This window comes from Eurosta solidaginis, chromosome 1 (assembly GCF_040869045.1).
Source record: "Eurosta solidaginis isolate ZX-2024a chromosome 1, ASM4086904v1, whole genome shotgun sequence".
NCBI lineage: Eukaryota > Metazoa > Arthropoda > Insecta > Diptera > Tephritidae > Eurosta > Eurosta solidaginis.
In genome coordinates, this window is record NC_090319.1 from 200,423,539 (window position 1) to 200,443,312 (window position 19,774).

Genomic DNA, 19,774 nt, shown 5'->3' on the forward strand with positions numbered 1-19,774 from the left:
AAACTTTTGCGAATCTCGTATTACCGCGCCTGGGGCTAATAATAATCGCGTTTGCTGCGCTGAACCAACAGCAGCTATAGCTGCTGCAGCAGCAGCGCCAGCCCCACCAAATGTGGGGGAGGTGCTTAGAGATCCGCTTTCTGTTAGATCAATATGTCCATCCGGTAGATCGATATTCGTTACTTGGTTAGTTTTATAATACGAATTAAAGCCATTAGTTTCCCAACCTTTGGCGCGTAACTCTATCAATTCGAGCCGATTCAGTCCCGTCATAATATTTAAGCGTTCGTCCTGCGAAGCATTACGGAATACAACGAAAGCACGATCTAGTGTATCCTTTGATACGGTTTCCAATTGTGTACCATGTGTGCATAAATTTGGCACTAGCGCCGCCATTGGTACCATTTTATTAATGCCCGATTGTAGAGTTAGCGCATACAAAAATTTAGTATTTTTGCCATTATCGGTTTATTATCGGATTTCATGTTACAAATGTTCTCCACAATACTTGCGATGAATATTAAGCTACTCGATCACAAGCAAAACACTTGCCCAAAATGATGCTGAAATATACAGTGGCAAATACCAACCGAACGTTGCATCCAGGTGATGTGTGCAGTGATTACCTTTTCCTTGATAAAAATATTTCCGATACATCCTTGATTGGTAATAGTGGTGGCGGTACTGCTGGTGGTTTCGGCATGTTTCATCGCTCTCAATCACATCCGAAGTTCACATTTGCCGATCTCAATGCACACCCAGCAGATAGCGTACAAGCTAATAAAAATGGTCAAATCCCAAAGCGTTTGCGCATTGTAAATTTATGGGCACGTACACGTTTCTTTTAACGTGCCTTCATGATTTGGATGAGTGTTTGGATCTGTTCGATCGTTTATAATTCGGGATATTTGAAGATTTATTTGCCGTAGATGGCAATCGAACAACATTTACGAGTGACGACACACCAAATTTCGTTAAAACATATGAACAAAGCGCAGTGTCGAATTTTTTCTCGAATATGCAAAATGCTTTAAACGGCGCAGCTACCAATGGCAAAGATATAGCTGGACTAAAGGGCAATCGTAATGGAAACGCGGCAGCGTCAATGGCAGCGGGAGTACCTTCAATTCGCAAACCAAAAGGCGAAACCGCAGCCAGTCAAGCCAGCGTAGTAGGCAAATCTGATGAAGGAACTATCAATAACACAGAAGCCGAACTACGCCGCCTACTCTATCCCGACTTCGAGTTGAATTACTTTCTATCGAATTTTAACTGGAGTGCCATCATGAAACAATATAATATATCGCGTAGCGGACGCTATGTTACTCTATTACCCACCAGTAAGCCATCTCACGCCATTAGTTCCGAAACAGCAGTACTATTATGCAATCCTCGAGAGAAAATTATGCAAAACTTTCAGTGGAAAGCTTTAGCTGCTGCACTCGATCCTATCGATTTTAGTGACGGTGAACGACGTGAATCGCCAATAGTATTTTCTGGTGGTGCACCACTCTATCCAAAAGGTCCGACGGAATTCTTTTTCGTCATCTCTATGTGCTTAATTAGCATTTTGTTCTTAGCTATACAATGGTGGTATTCTATCGTATATGTACACGTAATTATGCCGAATGGCGTTCCAGTTGGTATGAAGAATCAGAAATACAACGAAAAACTGAGCATATACTCGAAGGAGTGCCAACGAAAATTGCCGGCCATCGGTATATGATCGAATGTCTTATCTAAATGGCCAAATTAAGGTTTGGGATGCAAGAAATGGTGAGCATTTGACAACAATCAATCGTCAACATATGCAATTGCCAGTGAAGCGTGATAGTGGTGAGGTGGTATTCGAACGTTTGATTTATTCGCCTATTTGGTGCATGAATGCGTTTGATGAAAATTTGGCAGTAGGTTGTGCGGACGCACGTATTGAATTGTGGGAAACGCCGGAAGGTGTATTGAAGTGTATTTTTTCTGGAACTTCGAAACTTAATTTGGGCATAACTCACATTCATATAAATGGTGATCGCGTCATTATCGCACGACTATGCGGGCGGTTAGAATTCTATCGACTGGCAACCTATTGGAAAGGACAACAAATCGATTGGAATTTCACGTCAGCTTATCGAAGAACACAAACGCGTGCTGGTTCAGCTGGGAGAATTGGCCTAGCGCATCATTCGCAGCAATCGTTATCTCAACAACAACAAAACCATACCGGGCGCTTGCCCCCATATCCCAACAATAATAAGGAGGAAATGAAAAATCACTTTAATAGCAGTGTGTCATGGGCATCACCAGCCTGTCACTTGCATGGAGGTCTCGAATTGTATGGTGTTTACCGGCAGTAAGGATCATACGCTCAGGGTATATAGCCTGTCAAATGCCAATATCGAATATACATTACACGGCCATTGTGGGCCGATAACGCGCCTTTTCGTAGACCGTTGGCAACCTGGCACAGGTGGCTCTGGTTCTCAGGATGGTATGTTATGTGTGTGGGATTTATTTACTGGCGCTTGCTCCAACATATGTTATATCGTTGGGCGTTGATGAGCGTATATGTGTATAGGAATGTTTCCAGGGTAATCTCTTAACCACTATTAATCTATTGAATGCATATTCAAGTCTGTTGATGCTAACACCATCGTTATTGTTCTACACGCACTTGCACGTATATTCGCATTATTATTCCCATTCCGATGCTTTTCTGTATTATATACACTTTGTTTTATGGTTGCTCAGAGCCAAGAGCAACACTAACGGCTTTGACGCCACCAATAACACCTCCAATACCAACATCTTTGGAGGTACATTTGCGTTCACAAGCGTTGGCATACAGAAATTGGCCATCAAAGTGATGTATGTATGTAATTGAGTGGACTTAAATGGAATGAGATTTATAATGTAATATTATCTTTATTTCAGAAGCACTAATTATATTTAAGAATTGAAATAGGCCCGCCCGCTAGTTATGGTTAACCATGTGTAATGGCTAATTCGAGGGGTAATGACGTCGACATGAGCCAAAAACATAACCATCAACGACGAGAACGGTACCGGCACCGATGGGCCAAATGGTGGCAAAGCAAATGCACGAGATGATGATAAAGGACTATTTCTTGGTGGTCGTATCTGGGTGACATCGGAGAAGGAACTCGGCGGGCAGGATAAAGTTCATGCTGCTGGTGAACAGGATGTCGACAATAAGAAGGTAGATCTTTCTGTATAATTTACTCTTCACGGTTTACATAAGGGAGTACTGATGGTATTAGTTTTAGTAGGATGCTAGGGTTCTATTGTACGCGCATACATTTTTTCGGGTTTTTAACTGAAAGTTATTAAGAAAAGTTGGTACAATCACTATGGGGTCTTTGGTTACTGGAGCCACGCTTGTGGCAATGTGTGATGGGTGTTTAATTATTAAATTATTATTAATTTGAGGCAGATACCATCCCGAAATCCACTTTGTGGTGTTTGTTCCTATCCAGCTGAAAATACAGCCCGGTTTGCTTGCCCTTTTTTTTCAAAATGTTTCCGGTAAAGGAAGTCCCTTTTTTTCAGTGAGTTGTAGTAGACAAGTATATTTGGGGTATATTAGTCGCCATAATAAATTTGTAAATGCGAATAATTCATTTTCTGAATGGTGTGGCGACAACGAAGATCGTGGTGGAGGCGGTGCAAGCGGCGTCTTTGGCACTGAGATATCGCTGTAGCATAAGGTAGCGATAACACTAAAAGTTTAATTGAACTCATTAATAATTATGATATCTGGGGCAGATGAGTTTTCTCATCAGCGGTAGGCTTGCGATGTGCCTCGTTGCGCGGCAACGAGTGCGGCTGCGTTCTGTGGCAGATCGGTTCGCCCTTCTGCGGTAGGCTTTTCTGTTGTCCTTGCTCAGGGTGAGCGAGTGAATTGGGGTTTGATTTTGAAAATTTACAATAAGTGTTTGGTGACAGATGGAGATCTGCATTAGGGTGGTTGATTGGCCTTGTTTCGGTGAACGAGCGCTGGGGTTTGAAATTTTAAAAATTTAAAAAGATTATGGGCCGAGTGCCCTTGTTTTCTGTGGCAGACCGAGGGTCTGCGTAAAGGCTTCTCTGGTATACTCGTTATGGAATAACGAGTGAGTGGGATGGTTTGGGATATTTCGAAAGTAGGGAGGAACGGAGGGATTGTTAGGAGGAGCTCTTGGTCCTCTCGCAATCTATCTCCTCCGTGGGAAGAAGGATCAGTTTGACCAAAGGTCGTCGGACTTGACCCTTCTCGGTAAAGAGGTCGACCACACGTACTCGGTTATCTTCACCGGGGTGTACGTTGACGACTCTACCGAGCCTCCACTCGTTGGGAGATAAGTTGTCCTCTTTGAGGACAGCGAGATCTCCCACTTTTATATTTTCTTTGGGATGCTTCCACTTCACTCGTTTTTGAAGTTCGGATAGATATTCCACCTTCCATCGTTGGCAGAAAGTGTGATGGAGGGCTTTGAGTTTCTGCCATCGATTGATCATCGAGGCAGAGCTCTCACTGGCATCTGGTTCGGGTGGAGCCAGCAGGTGGCTGCCGGTTAGGAAATGTCCTGGGGTTAGTGGCTCCAAGTCCGTTGGGTCATTGGACGCCGGGCTGAGAAGCCGTGAATTTAGACATGCCTCGATCCGGCACAAAAGGGTTTGGAACTCCTCCATGGTATATTTATGGAGTGACGCGACCTTTTTGAAGTGGCTTTTGAAGCTCTTCACTCCCGCTTCCCACAGGCCGCCCATATGTGGAGCGCCGGCGGGAATAAAATGCCAAGTTAGTGCTTGGTGGCAATACCTGGAGACTGTTTTGTCTCGGCTTTCTGCTAGGAAGGCTTTGAATTCCGATCGTAGAGATCTGGAAGCTCCGACAAAGTTCGTACCATTGTCGGAGTAGATGTTTTTCGGACATCCTCTTCTAGCGATAAAACGCGAAAAGGCTGCGAGGAAGCATGGGGTGCTCAGGTCACTAGTGGCTTCTAGGTGGATGGCCTTAGTGGAGAAACAGACAAAGAGGCATACGTAGCCTTTTGACAGTCGACATCCCCTACCGCGGTAGCTTTTGATGTCGAAAGGCCCCGCAAAGTCTACCCCGGTATTGGTGAACGCGCGGGTAAAAGTAGTCCGTTCGCAGGGAAGGGTACCCATAAGTTGGGACTGCGCCTGCTTTCGGTGAATAATGCAGGTTTTGCAATTGTGGATGATGGCTCTGATCATGGTCTTGACATTCGGTATCCAATATTGGGTTCGAATAAGGCGGAGCATAAGTTGGTTCTCGCCATGAAGGGAATCATGATGAATCATCATGACTGCAAGGCGAGACAGCCTGCAATTGTAAGGCAAGATGATCGGATGACGCTCGTCGTACGACATGTCTTTTGAGGCCCCTAGACGCCCCCCTGTTCTGATAATATCATCTTTGTCGATGTATGGGTTGAGTGACAGGATTTCACTCTTCCGATCAATAGGTTCCCTATTCTTTAATTTTAAATATTCGGTCCCGTAAAATTGTTTCTGGCAGACTCGTATTAATGCTTGAGTCGTTGCCTTAATCTCACCGGCTGAGATTATGCACGACTTTTCTTGGAACACTGCTTTGGTTTTAGGATGCGTTCTTTTATAGAATCTCCTAACATAAGATAAGACTCTCAAAGCTCGTGGCAAATCTGAAAATCGTTCAAGAATATCTGTATGATCTACCCTTGTCGTGGCATACGATTGTGCCCTCTTTTCCTCAACGGACGTGTTGTAATCGGCATCTTGTGCTGGCCAGTGAGAATTGTCTTCTTGTAGCCAAGAAGGACCCTGCCACCACAACGAATTGTTGACCAAATCTGACGCTAGTTGTCCTCTGCTCCCTAAATCCGCTGGGTTAGATTCCGAGTCAACGTGAAGCCAGTCCTTGTTACCGACCATATCGATGATCTTAGTGATTCGGTGTGCGACGAAGGTTGACCAGGAACAGGGCGGCTTTCTTATCCAAGCGAGTACGATGGTTGAATCCGTCCAGAGGTGAACTTTTGCTGGCCCCAAATGAATGTTTCTGAATATTGATTCCATGATCTCTGCAAGCAGCACGGCGCCGCATAGTTCTAAACGTGGTAGCGAGATGGTTTTCACTGGAGCTACTCTGGTTTTCGCTAAAAGTAAGTGTATGAAAACCTGATCGTTTCTTTTCACGCGCATGTATATCGCTGCCGCATATGCTTTCTCGGAGGCGTCACAGAAGCCGTGGATTTCTATGTCGTCTTCCGGTGAAAAATTTACCCACCGCGGTATCCTAATGTTATCTATTTCGCTATAGTGTTGGGTGAAATTTTCCCACCGTTCTAAGGTAGTTGGGGAGACAGTTTCATCCCACCCGGTGCCCTCTAACCAGATGTTCTGCATTAGTATTTTTGCTACTATGACCATTGGTGCAAGCCAGCCTAAAGGGTCGAAAAGTTTGGCTATAGCGGATAGGATTGCGCGTTTGGTGATGTTCTCGCCATTCTCTAAAACTCCTGCTGTGAAGTAAAACATGTCTGAATGCGCGTTCCATCGTATTCCGAGTGCCTTCAACGAGCTAGCCTCTTCAAACGCTAGGAAGTCCTCGCTGAGCAAATCCGTTTTGGGGATGTCCTGAAGGATTTCCTCACAATTGGATGTCCACTTGCGCAATGGAAAGCCAGCTGAGTGTAATGCTTCGCGAATCTCGTTCCTTGCTTTGATAGTTGACGCTATTGTATGTCCTCCAGATAAAACGTCGTCGACATACATACTTTCGCGTAATATGCCCGATGCTATTGGGTGGGTATTTTCTACATCATCAGCCAATTGTAGAAGTGACCGTATCGCGAGGTAGGGGGCGCAGTTTACCCCAAAGGTGACAGTCTTTAGTTCGTAAAGACTGATGGGTTCGTTGGGGGATGTTCGATGGACAATTCTTTGAAATTTGGCGTGATTATCGGTCACCCAAATCTGCCTATACATCTTTTCTATGTCGCTATTAAAGACAAAGCGGTACAGTCTCCAACGTAGAATTAAAATAGGCAAGTCTGCTTGGAGTACTGGCCCTGGGTGGAGTATGTCGTTTAGACTAATGCCATTTGCTGTAGGACTTGACGCGTTGAAGACGACGCGCACCTTGGTGGTGGTACTTTCCGCCTTTACAACGGCGTGGTGGGGCAGGAAATAATTATCCGAATCGTCGGATGGTACATTATTTCTAATTTTTCTCATATGTCCAAGCGTTTCGTATTCGGATAACACCCGAACATATTCTTTCCCTAACTCTTGGTTTTTTAGTAATCGCCCCTCATTTCTGAAGAATTGTGAACATGCGCGCTTTAGGGACGGTCCTAATTTAATATTCTCAGGGTAATCCTGCCTGAATGGTAGCGAAACTATATACTTCCCATTTTCATCACGTTTTGTCGTTTCCTTAAAAATTTGTTCACAATACCTTTCTTCTTCATTAAGCATTTTGTTTTTGGGAACATTTTCTATCTCCCAGAAAGCTTTTAATTGGTTGTCCAACGCAACCTCGTTGTAGAATGACATGATGCTCTTCGTTGGACTCGGTGCTTCGATGCGACCGGTTAGTATCCAACCGAACACTGTCTCTTGGGCCAAAAGTGTATTTAGTACATTCTTTTTCAGACCACTCAGTATAATTTCAGTCTTTCAGTTATAAAGGAACATTCAGACCCTGAATCAATTAATGCCCGTGCGGAGAAGTCGGTACCATTATGGCGAATGTATACGCGAGCAGTTCCTAATAGCACGCCTGTGCTGGACTTGGCATGACAGGATTTTACATTCTGGTTCGCAGATTGTCGCGCCTGTGCCGAAGTTGTTGGGCTATTATCCGCATCTTTGAAAGGATTGCGTACAGCCGTGTGCTGAGATGTATCCGCATGCAGGAGCGTGTGGTGACGAGAGTGGCATTTGGAACAGTTGTAGGAACTGGTGCACTTCGTCACGGTGTGTCCTGGGGATAAGCAATTCAGGCAGCCACTTGTGGATTTTATAAATTTAATCCTTTCTACTGGGGTTAAGTCGCAGAAGCGTGAACAGTTGCGTAATCTGTGCTCCGTAGATTTGCACATTTTACAAATTGATTTTATTGTTTGCTTGGATACTTTCGTTTGAAAAGCACCAAGTCTTTTCGTAGGGGTTTCCGTTGATTGTCGCGACGCGTTTGGTTTTTGCACTTTCGAAGTGGTATGCCCTGTAAAACCAGACACTGTTTCAAGTGTCTGAAACCGATTAGACAGGAATTTATCCATATCCTCCCACTTGGATATGTCCATTTTATGGTCTATACTTTGCTCCCAAAGAGCCAGCGTGCTCTCTGGTAACTTGGTTGAGCATAGATAGGTCAGGATTGCATCCCAATTGGAAGTGTCAATTTTGTGGCATTTGAGGGACGAAATACAATTATTTATATCATTTTGCAGCTTTTTTATCGAACTGCCACACTCACTTTCTACCTTTTTTAAGTTAAATAAAATTTGTAGTTGTGTGTTAACTAAGATACGTTTGTTTTCGTATCTTTCACACAAGTTTTTCCAGGCCATCTCGAAACCTTCATTTGTGAGGGGGCATTTTTTAACGATATCTTTTGCTTCGCCCTGCGTTTTGTTGTTGAGATGGAATAACTTTTCCACCCCTTTCAAGCTGGAATTGTTTATATAAATTGCCGTGAAAAGGTCGCGAAAAGTTGGCCAAGACAGATAATCCCCTTTAAAAACTTCCGTGTCGCAAGCCGGGAGGCGAATTTTATGCCCATGAGGTTCTTGCTCAGGGTTGACGTTCTTTTCATCCTTCTTGTATTTTTCTGCCTCAGCAGATATAGACGCTGAACATCGCACGTAGATTGCGTATGCTGCCTTTTGCTTCTTTCTGATCGCCATAACGTCATCCGCTGACACCTCATCAGATCCCAATAGCGAATCAAACGCAGACTTTACCTTCTTCCACAAGAGCCGCAACTCTTCCTGCTGTATTGCAAGGGTGTGTTTGCTATGGTCGCTCTCCGGAATAAGGCTGTAATCTTTATCAAACTCTGCGATTGATTCTGCTAAACGGATGTAGGTTTCCATTGTTTTATTTACGTTTATTAACGAGAAAATTGCCGAATAGAGAAATAGAACGCTTTAGAGTAAAAAATACCTGCCCAGTAAATAAACACTATTGAGACTCGACGCTTTATTATTTATTTTTATATTGCAGACTTTTTGTCTTGGTAGCGACAACGAAAAGGGTTTATTTTATGGACTTTTTGTCACAGCAGCGACAACCAAAAGGGTTTATTTTTGAACTTTTCTGTTTCAGTAGCAACAACAAAAGGGGGGACCACTCGCCGCGTCCACAGATAAATGAGTGTATTGTGAACAAATGAAAAAGTGCGTGCGATATTGCTAATGAAAATCGAAAAATAACCAGAAAAAAGTGAAGAAAGAAATAAATGTTTTGCAAGAAGTGAGCGCCTGAATTAATTTAATTGGAATTAATTTGTTTGTGATGTGCCAAAAAAAACAACAACAACAACCTTATTCGGTATTGTGCGGAAAGTGAGGTTAGGTTAACCTCTTCCTTGTGTTGTGTCTGGAAAACCTTACCACTGGTGGGGGGATAGACCAGATAATCACAAGGATCGAAATAAAATTAATAAACCAAGTGATTTAATTTTTGAAATTGGAAAGAAAAAATTGGTGCTCACTAAATAACTTCACTTTTTCACTTCTTTTTTGATTTTAATTTTTTCGCGCACTACACGGGTCCCTTTTTTTTTTTTTTTTATTTATTTTGCAAAAAAAAATAACACTCAAAAAAAAGTGGCAAGAAATATAACACTTACTTCTTATTGGTTTTTGTGCCAGAAAAGTTGATTGTGCTGTGCTGTGGTTGGCGAATATGCTGCGGCTCTGGTCACCTATGTACAATAACTCCAACTTTTTCCTTGTAAATTTTCGGCTGCTAATATCGTGTTGTATAATATGTAACTTCCAAACTTTTTTATTATGTTCTGCTGGGATATGCTTTGGCAAATAAATTTTTTGTAGGCAAAATTGGCAAATTTGATAGTACGCAAATGTGCTGTGTTGTGGACTGTATAACAAAAGGCGCTTTTAGTTCCTGGTGAGGAGGACCAATGTTCGGCCTGGGTGCGTCGGAAACCGGCAGTGGGTAGGCGCACACGGGTCGATCTCGGAATGGATGGGTCACTCGGAATAAATAAAGAAGAACGCAAAAGAGGAATTCCTCGTTATAAAATAATGTTTAATTCCAAAGTGAAAAGAAGAATATACAATGGGTATAATGTTACCTTAACGTACAAAATGCTGGCGGTGATGATCCTGGGCGATGTGAACTGCTTGGCGGTTAATCGAGAAAGAGGCCGGTTATCCCGTTGAGGACAACCGCTAAGCCGCGAAAAAGTCCTCTGGTATTAAGGAGGGGAAAAAAGCCACACACACAACGACCCCCACATATACGTGCATGAGTGCTGACAACCTGCACACACACGTGCATGTGTATGAAACGCATGCATGTGCATGCATGCACACAAATGCGGCGTTAGTGTGGGTGGCTGGAAATATTATTCAAACGATAGGGAGGGGCGCCGTCAATCAGATAAAAGTTAGGCATTTGGCCTAAACATAATGTGATATTTACATAAAAAAGGTACAGATTTAAGATTTATATTTTTTCTATTTTCATGTTCAACGTTGTTGTTTGTTGTGTGTAATTCAATTATTTTAATAAATGCAGTCTGCCCCTGAGGAAGCTAAGGAGATGAGCGAAACGTAGGGCTTGAATAGTGGAGTCCTTTAACTTGCACTAAAGCAAATTTTGGTCATTTTCAGCCTATTTCTATTACATACATATGTATATAAAAAAGTATTCACCAGCTTAATCAAAACTAACTAATATATGCTTGACCGATGACGAAGTGTTAGACACATTTTATATCATTCCCTTTTTACAAATATACTGACAATGCTTGCAACCAAGATAATAATGAACAAATGAGACAGACTACAGGAAACAACAAAAGTTCCAAAGAAAAAATTTCAAGAAATCCTGGACTTTTGTCTCAAAAACAACAATTACTTTAAGCGCAATAACAAATTATACTTCCAGACATTTGGAATACCAATGGGCAATCTCCTCTCCCCAACCATTGCGGACATTGTTGTGGAGGAACTACTTGACAACACCATCTCGGAACTGAAACAACACTACAATATTGACATCAAATTTAACAACAAATAAGTAGACGACATTTTTGCAATAACAAACCAAAGCGACATGAACAAGATTCTAGAGACACTTAACAAATACCATCCAAAACTCAAGTTTACAATAGAAATGGAAGAAAACCAAAGTATCTCCTTCCTTGATGTCCGGATACATTGAAACTAAGCACACAACACAGCATCACAATTCTGAACTGGTACTCTAAGCCCACCTCCTTTGGACGCTTGATAAACTATTTCTCTTCCCAACCAAGCAAATATAAAATTAACACCGCGAAAAATCTAGTCCGTAAAATACTGACAACAAACCATAGAAAATTCCACGAAGCTAACATAGAAAAAATATACAGTATATTAAAAAGCAACAACTACCCAGTACAATTGATACGCGAACTGATCACGCAAGAGAAATTAATAACAGCAGAACAAAAAACGAGGCAACAAAACCCGAAAACATCTAATGCTTCAAAAAAATATTACAGCGTCACATACAAAACTCAGCGAGAACTTGGATCAAAAAATTGTATGTAGTGGCCATGCAGCTGACTTTACCAACACAAAAGTTATTGACAAAGGAAAGAGAGAAATGACGCGATACACATTATAAAGTCTAAGAATATTACAAAGAAGAGAGGAGACGATAAACAAAAAAAGGACACCGTTAATATAGCTTCAGCCTACTTGTAATATATATGAAAATGAGCAGCAATTTAGTTTAGATAAGACTACCACAAGAATTGGTACTGATGTAACTAGTTTTAAGCTTTCATATAAGTGTTTAATATTGTATTGAGTATCGTCTAAAATGAAGTGCATTTATTCCTTCTGTTTATGTTGCTTGTACCCATCTATAATTCATATATGTCTTTTGTTTTTAAAAATATACAGAGTCGCCCCTGATGATGCTGGAAATTATCAGCGAAACGTTGGGAAGATGGTGAATTGAATTCTTTCTTTTGCACCATAATAAATGGATCAGCCAAGCCTGAAGTAATTCATATAAGTCTAATTTGAACTGATCAAAGAAATTGCAAAAATTAAAATATGAATATCGGCTAAGAATTTTATTTGCATATGTATTATTTAATATTGCTGAACATTGTGCATTTGGGCGAAGAAACTTAAAATGGGGGAAAATATTACCGCCGCATGTGGTACTGAAAGCCCGCATACAATAATAACAATTTCACTGACGAAGAGGCCAATAAAAAAAAATTGTGCGAGTGGAAAAGAAGGCGGACTACCTTTTTCACTCATAAATAAATATGTGCCATAAACACTATATTAACCTGACATCGGACACAGGAACAGTGTACTGCAGCGTCAAGGAATATCTGTCCGGTCAGGCGATACGAACTTAGAAATCATTCAGCCCTTACAGGTGCTCTCTTGGTCATCAAAAGAATGAGGACTCTGCTTCTGCCTCCATTGTAGTAATTCTTGAAGGGTTTCTGTAAATCATAAGAATTTTAATTGCCTATTCGTTAGAAATTCATTGTGGATAAGACAAGTGTGCCAACTTCTGCATAGACGTCAAAATTACAAATAGAATGGATCACCTGATTTTCAAAATGACTTTCGAGCTCTCATACTGTATCTCTTTCTATCATCCGCTGAAGATAGGCGACCGTATGCGCCGCCATATTGAAAATCCTGTCCAAACGCTGCCAAAACGCCAAAAAGTTGCGATCTTCAGCATTTTGTCAGGCAGTTGACGGATAAGGTATCCCACTTGCTTTATCCACAATGATAAAATTTACCTATACAGTTCCTGTTTCATCAAAAATTAAATAAAAATAAAAATTCAATCAATTTAAAAAGACAAGTATGGGTTTAATTTCCCCTTTTCTATCTTATGTACTTCCAAAGGCAATTTGGCAGGAACTCGGTTGCTTGCACTCTCTCTTTTGCACATTTGTAAATAAATTACAAAAACGAATTTGTCGTTAAAAAATTCATACTTTCGGGGGTCAATTAAAATGGAATTTTTACCGAAAGTTTTTAGCATAGTCTTGTAGGGGAATGTGTATGCTACACTATTTCGCTCTAGCGATCTTAATCATTTTTGATTACCTTTTTTAATACAATATGTAGACCAAATTCCTTAATGCCACTTACTCTTACAAGATCCACTTGCTTCTGTTAAATCAAATATAAAATTAATGGAAGTATAACGTTTTATTAAGTATTACTTCTCTGGTTTCAACTATTTCATCGTCTGATGACTCGTTGTCATTCTCAGCGTCTGGAGTGGTAGAAGTCAAACGTTTCAGTCATTACGGTCTATTCTGGATCTACAATAACATCGGCTAAAGCTATAAAATCTTGACCGAAGAGGAATGCGAAGCACCTTTGGAATGTGAGATTGATGCTTCTAATTGGAGGCTGTTGTCCCAAAGATAAAACGAGTAGGGCCGTTTTTGAACTCGGCAGAAACCTAGCTAAAACATTCCATTGTCACTAATCTAAGGCTGTTTGGGTGCTTTTTCAGATATAGGTGGTTTTGGCTTGAAGTCCGAAATATAACATGCTTACGATAGGGCCGTAGAGAGAAAATCCGGGCCCGGGACTAAACAATTTACGGGCCCCCTATAAAAAATCCATTAATACATTTGATTAAATTGAGTTTATGGCGTCTCATTCATGAATCATTATTGATGGATTACATAAAAAAAAAATTTGCCACATCAACTAAATGATTTTTGGACTAAGAGCTGAAAATAAAATTAATAATATTTACTATTTATATTATTTTATTGTAACGTAGAAATAAAATTGTCTTTTAACAGCCACATATTGTTTCGAATAATCTTTTATAGTTATTTAGTAATATTTTAATACATTTCTGATAAATTCAATGATGATTTTAAATTTTAATTATTCAATATAGAAGGTTCGGATATGAAAGAGTGGCTTTTCTTGCTTTTTTTGCTGCAAATTTTTTTATAATAATATCAAAATTTTAGGTAGGTAGGTGAAATGGCTGCGACTCTGGTCGCACAAGTAGCTATTTAAAGCTGTTTTGATGCCATGTAACTCGTCTAACAACCTACGGAATGTTACGGTCAATGTATTACAACCAGCCGGAGTTGTTGATAAAATTAAGAATATTCGGGATTGCTATCACAGATAAACCTCTGAGGTCTTCTAGAAACGGGGTTTCAAGGAACCTTAGTCCGGCTCAAGCTAGAGCCGGGCATTTACACATAAAGTGTGCTATTGTCTCCCTTGCATTTGGATCTTTGCAGCTTCTGCAGTAGTCGTTATACGAAATGCCCATCTCTTCCGCAGGCGTACCTACTGCCCAATGACCGATGGAGACTGCTATCAGTTTGCGTGTGTTCGCCCTGGATTTGTTCAGAAGACTTCTCGTCCTCTTTCCATCATAGTTTGGCCAAATGGATTTTGATATTGCACAGGTGGTGAAGTTATTCCAGTTTGTTTGTGCTTTCTTCAAGTAGAAGCTTTGGATATTCCCCTTGGCTACTGCTAAGGGTATGCCTACTTCGACACTGGTTATTTCCTCGTTCATCTCCGATTAGCCCCTGCGTGCCACCTCATCGGCCTTCTCGTTAGCCTCTATCCCCCTTATGACCCGGGACCCAGATAACGTATAGTTCTAGATAGAAATTTTACTGTCTTGCCAAAACGGATTCAACACGAAGCGTGACAAGTTCTGAAACTCTCTTTTGAGATGAATACGATCTATGGAAGTTTTTGATTCTTGAAAGGACGCTAAAGGAACGTTCTGCACTAGCTACAGTGACAGGTAAAGTGCAAAAGATACGTAAAGCAAATGTAGATGGCATTTAGCAATTACAATGACGACAGACCTTTATCAAAATTTGCTTCGTAAATGTGTTTCAAGTGAATTATTTCGCATTCTAAACTTTGAGAAATGTCCGACTTGTATTTTTCGACAAATTTTGCCGCACTCGCCCGAACCGTAGTTTCATTCATGTCTTCGAATAGCCACAAAAAGGAAAACGTCTCTCAAATTTCTCATAGCTGTAAATCGTTCAGTTATGCCAGTGATTACCGAATCGACGATCACCAGGTATGTATTGTTTTTAAAATCAGACTCTGAATCATCCGTAATCATCTCATTTAAATTATCATTAGAGCGTCTTTTGGGTTTTCTCTTTTGAATGTCGGGAAGCTTTGGCGAGATGTTCAATTGAATAGCAACTGTTTTGCATTCGTTTAAAATTGTTTCCCATTGGTTCCTGATCAACTTCAAATCAGCTAATAAAGCATATAGATTACGGACCTCAACATCAATGGTGGCGCCTTTAGCTTGGAGGACCAGGTTTCTTTCCTTTATGGTAGTCAGTATTTTGAACCAAATTGAGGACAGCAAGATGCATTCGAACTTGTTGATGTACTTGAGAATGCCGGTAACATCTCCGTATGCTTGCGCAGTCAAATTTGGCTTTTGTCTGAAAGACTATGAAGAGAGCGCGGTACATTTTTTTGAGGATGTCCCATCGTTGTGGTGTGCTGCTGAAAATAGTAAAACATTTTTGTACAACTCCGAAGAAAGTAATTGCAGCCGTAAAACATTCTGCAACTGTGGGTTGCACAGGTCGAGTAATTAGCATTCGAGTTTTTGTCGAGAATGTGACGTAGTGCTCCGTTGTAAGCTTCTTTCATATTGGCGCCGTTATCGTACCCTTGTGCACGACAATCTTTTAATAGGATTTCATGTTTACCTAGAGTATGGCAAATAAGATCAGCGATTTTCTGACCAGTTTTTTGGTTACAATTCACGAAAGCCAAAAACCGTTCTTGAAATTGAGTAAGCGCAAAATGAACGTAGTCAACGTGACTAGTATCAGGCATAGCATCAACGATAATAGCAAAATACTTGGCTTTCTTGCCTTGATCTCATATAGTTTCCTCACGTGCTTTGCTCAAATTTCTATAAACTCGTTTTGAATGTCTGGGGAAAGGTAGTGAACTTGTAAATTTTTGTACTGCTGTTATGAAATCCTAACTTTCTCCATATGATCTCTAAATATCGGATCATAATGGCTTATGAGATATTAGATGCCCAAAAAATATCCATTGTTTCGTTCACCAAGATATATACTTTCGCCTTAGAAAGCTAGGCTTCTTTCACCCAAAAATAAAATTGTGTTCTAATTCTATATAAAACTTCTTTCCAATTTGAGTTTCAGTGATTAGCTGTTCGTTGATAAGTGTATCAATTGTAGCCTCCATTTGAATTAGATTTTGTAAAGATCGCCATTGAATATAACATTTAATATGATCTTGAATATTTTCATGTGATGGCAGTTTATCGTATAGCTCCTTCCATACCTGGAATTTCGAATATCCGCCAGGACAACAAATTTTAGGTCGATTTAAAGTATTGGTGCTTAACAGACGACATGGTAGACAATAAAAAGCATTTCTACTGGCACTCCACTCTAACCAGTCATGCCCCACTTTCTCTCCATTTGGCAAGATTCTGTTTAACAACGAGGTAGGAAATGCCTCGTCATGACAATCACGTGGAAAAATAATAGGACACTTTTGATGACCTCGACGAATTATTTCGTTGACTTCTTCAGATCGCAAAAATCCATTATTCACGGACCGATATTGAAGTCTTTTAAATAATCCGGACTTTGATACAGAGTTTGTGGCATTGATGGAAGATGAACCTTCATTAGTGTCACCAAGAAAAAATTACGATTTCGGATAATGTAAACATATATTTTTGTTTGATGTTTTTAATGTTTCCTTACTGTTCGAATGCCCAGGCAAAAAGTCATTATCAATATTCGTTGCTTTTGAAATTCGGCTTAAAATTTGCACATGGAACAACTAAAGACTCCCCCCCCCCCCCCTCTTGACGGGCCTGGCTTGCGATCTTGCATCTCCATCGCTTAGGACACTGATGGCATTTCATCCGCTTATTTATTATGTTTATGATAATTGTGTTTTTCTGCTTATGTATCAAAGTCCTATATGACAAGCATACATAAATTTAATTTATATATTTGTGATAAGTGTGCATTATGCAAACTGTAATTACATTTTTATACACATAAATTGTAAATTTTCCATCTTAATGTGATACTTACACAAAAAAAAAATACAAATTTAAGATTTATATTTTTTCTATTTTCATGTTCAACGTTGTTGTGTGTAATACAATTATTTTAATAAATGCAGTCTGCCCCTGAGTAAGCTAAGGATATTAGCGAAACGTAGGGCTTGAATAGTGGAGTCCTTTGACTTTCACTAAAGCAAATTTTGGTCATTTTCAGCCTATTTCTATTACATACATATGTATATAAAAAAGTATTCACTAGCTTAATCAAGACTAACTAATATATGTTTGCCCGTTAACGAAGTGTTAGACTCATTTTATGTTCATTCCCTGTTTACAAATATACCGACAATGCTTGCAACCAAGATTATAATGAACAAATGAGACAGACTACAGGAAACAACAAAAGTTCCAAAGAAAAGATGTCAAGAAATCCTGGACTTGTGTCTCAAAAACAACAATTAATTTAAGCGCAATAACAAATTATACTTCCAGAATGAGGAATGCCAATGGGGAGTCCCCTCTCCCCAACCATTGCGGACATTGTTGTGGACGAACTTCTTGACGACACCATCTCGGAGCTGAAACAAGACTACAATATTGACATCAAATTTATCAAAAAATATGTAGACGACATTTTTGCAATAACAAAACGAAGCGACATGAACATTCAAGAGACACTTAACAAATACCATCCAAAACTCAAGTTTACAATAGAAATGGAAGAAAACCAAAGTATCTCCTTCCTTGATGTCCGAATACATTGAAAAGAAAAGAAACACAATTCTGAATTGGTACTCTAAGCCCACCTCCTCTGGACGCTGGATAAACTATTTCTCTTCTCAACCAAGCAAATATAAAATTAACACAGCGAAAAATCTTATCCGTAAAATACTGACAACAAGCCATAGAAAATTCCACGAAGCTAACGTAGAAAAAATATACACCATATTAAAAAGCAACAACTACCCAGTGCAATTGATACGCGAACTGACCACGCAAGATAAATTAATAACAACAGAACAAAAAACGAGGCAACAAAACCCGAAAACATCTAATGCTTCATAAAAATATTACAGCGCCACATACAAAACTCAGCGATAACTTGGATCAAAAAATAATAAATTAACAAAATGTTACACCTGCATACAAATTAAATGTAACAATATCCAGCATTTATATTAAAACGAAAAACCCAATAGAAAAACAACAGCAAATCAACGTTGTTTATGAAATAAAATGCTAGGGCAACGACAACGAACGCTGTGATAAACAGAAATAAAAAAACCAAAAACAAAGCACGGCCTTGACACAACACATTTTATGTTGTGGCCACGCAGCTCACTTTACCAACACAAAAGTTATTGACAAAGAAAAGAGAGAAATGACGCGATACACATTAGAAAGCCTAAGAATATCACAAAGAAGGGAGGAGACGATAAACAAAAAAAGAACACCGTTAATGTAGCTGCATCATACTTGTTATGTATATGAAAATGAACAGCAATTTAATTTAGACAAAACTACCACAAGTACCACTGATGTAACTAGTTTTATGCTTTCATATAAGTGTTTAATATTGTAGTGAGTATCGTGTAAAATCAAGTGCATTTATTCCTTCTGTTTATGTTGCTTGTACCCATCAATAATTCATATATGTCTTTTGTTTTTAAAAATAAACAGAGTCGCCCCTGATGATGCTGGAATTTATCAGCCAAACGTTGGGCAGAATGGTGAATTGAATTCTTTCTTTGCACCATAATAAATGGATCAGCCAAGCCTGAAGTAATTCATATAAGTCTAATTTGAACTGATCGAAGAAATTGCAACAATTAAAATATGAATATCGGCTAAGAATTTTATTTGCATATGTATTATTTAATATTGCTGAACATTGTGCATTTAGGCGAAGAAACTTAAAATGGGGGAAAATATTACCGCCGCATGTGGTACTGAAAGCCCGCATACAATAATAACAATTTAACTGACGAAGAGGCCAATAAAAAAAAACTGTGCGAGTGGAAAAGAAGGGCAGACTACCTTTATCACTCATAAATAAATATGTGCAATAAACACTATATTAACCCAACATCGGACGCAGGAACAGTGTCCTGCAGCGTCAAGGAATATCTGTCCGGTCAGGCGATGCGAACTGAGAAATCATTCAGCCTTTACAGGTGCTCTCTTGGTCATCAAAAGAATGAGGACTCTGCTTCTGCCTCGATTGTAGTAATTCTTAGGGTTTCTGTAAATCATAAGAATTTTAATTGCCTATTCGTTAGAAATTCATTGTGAATAAGACAAGTCTGCCAACTTCTGCATATACGTCAAAATTACAAATAGAATGGATCACCTGATTTTCAAAATGCTTATCGTGCTCTCATACTGTATCTCTTTCTATCATCCGCTGAAGATAGGCGACCGTATGCGCAGGCATATTGAACATCGT

General features: G+C 39.9%; 1 pseudogene; it reads left to right on the forward strand.

Annotated features, from left to right (window-relative positions):
* The first annotated feature begins 432 nt into the window (after positions 1 to 432).
* Positions 433 to 2,947, forward strand: LOC137239345 (sterol regulatory element-binding protein cleavage-activating protein-like; annotated as a pseudogene).
* Positions 2,948 to 19,774: the final 16,827 nt, after the last annotated feature.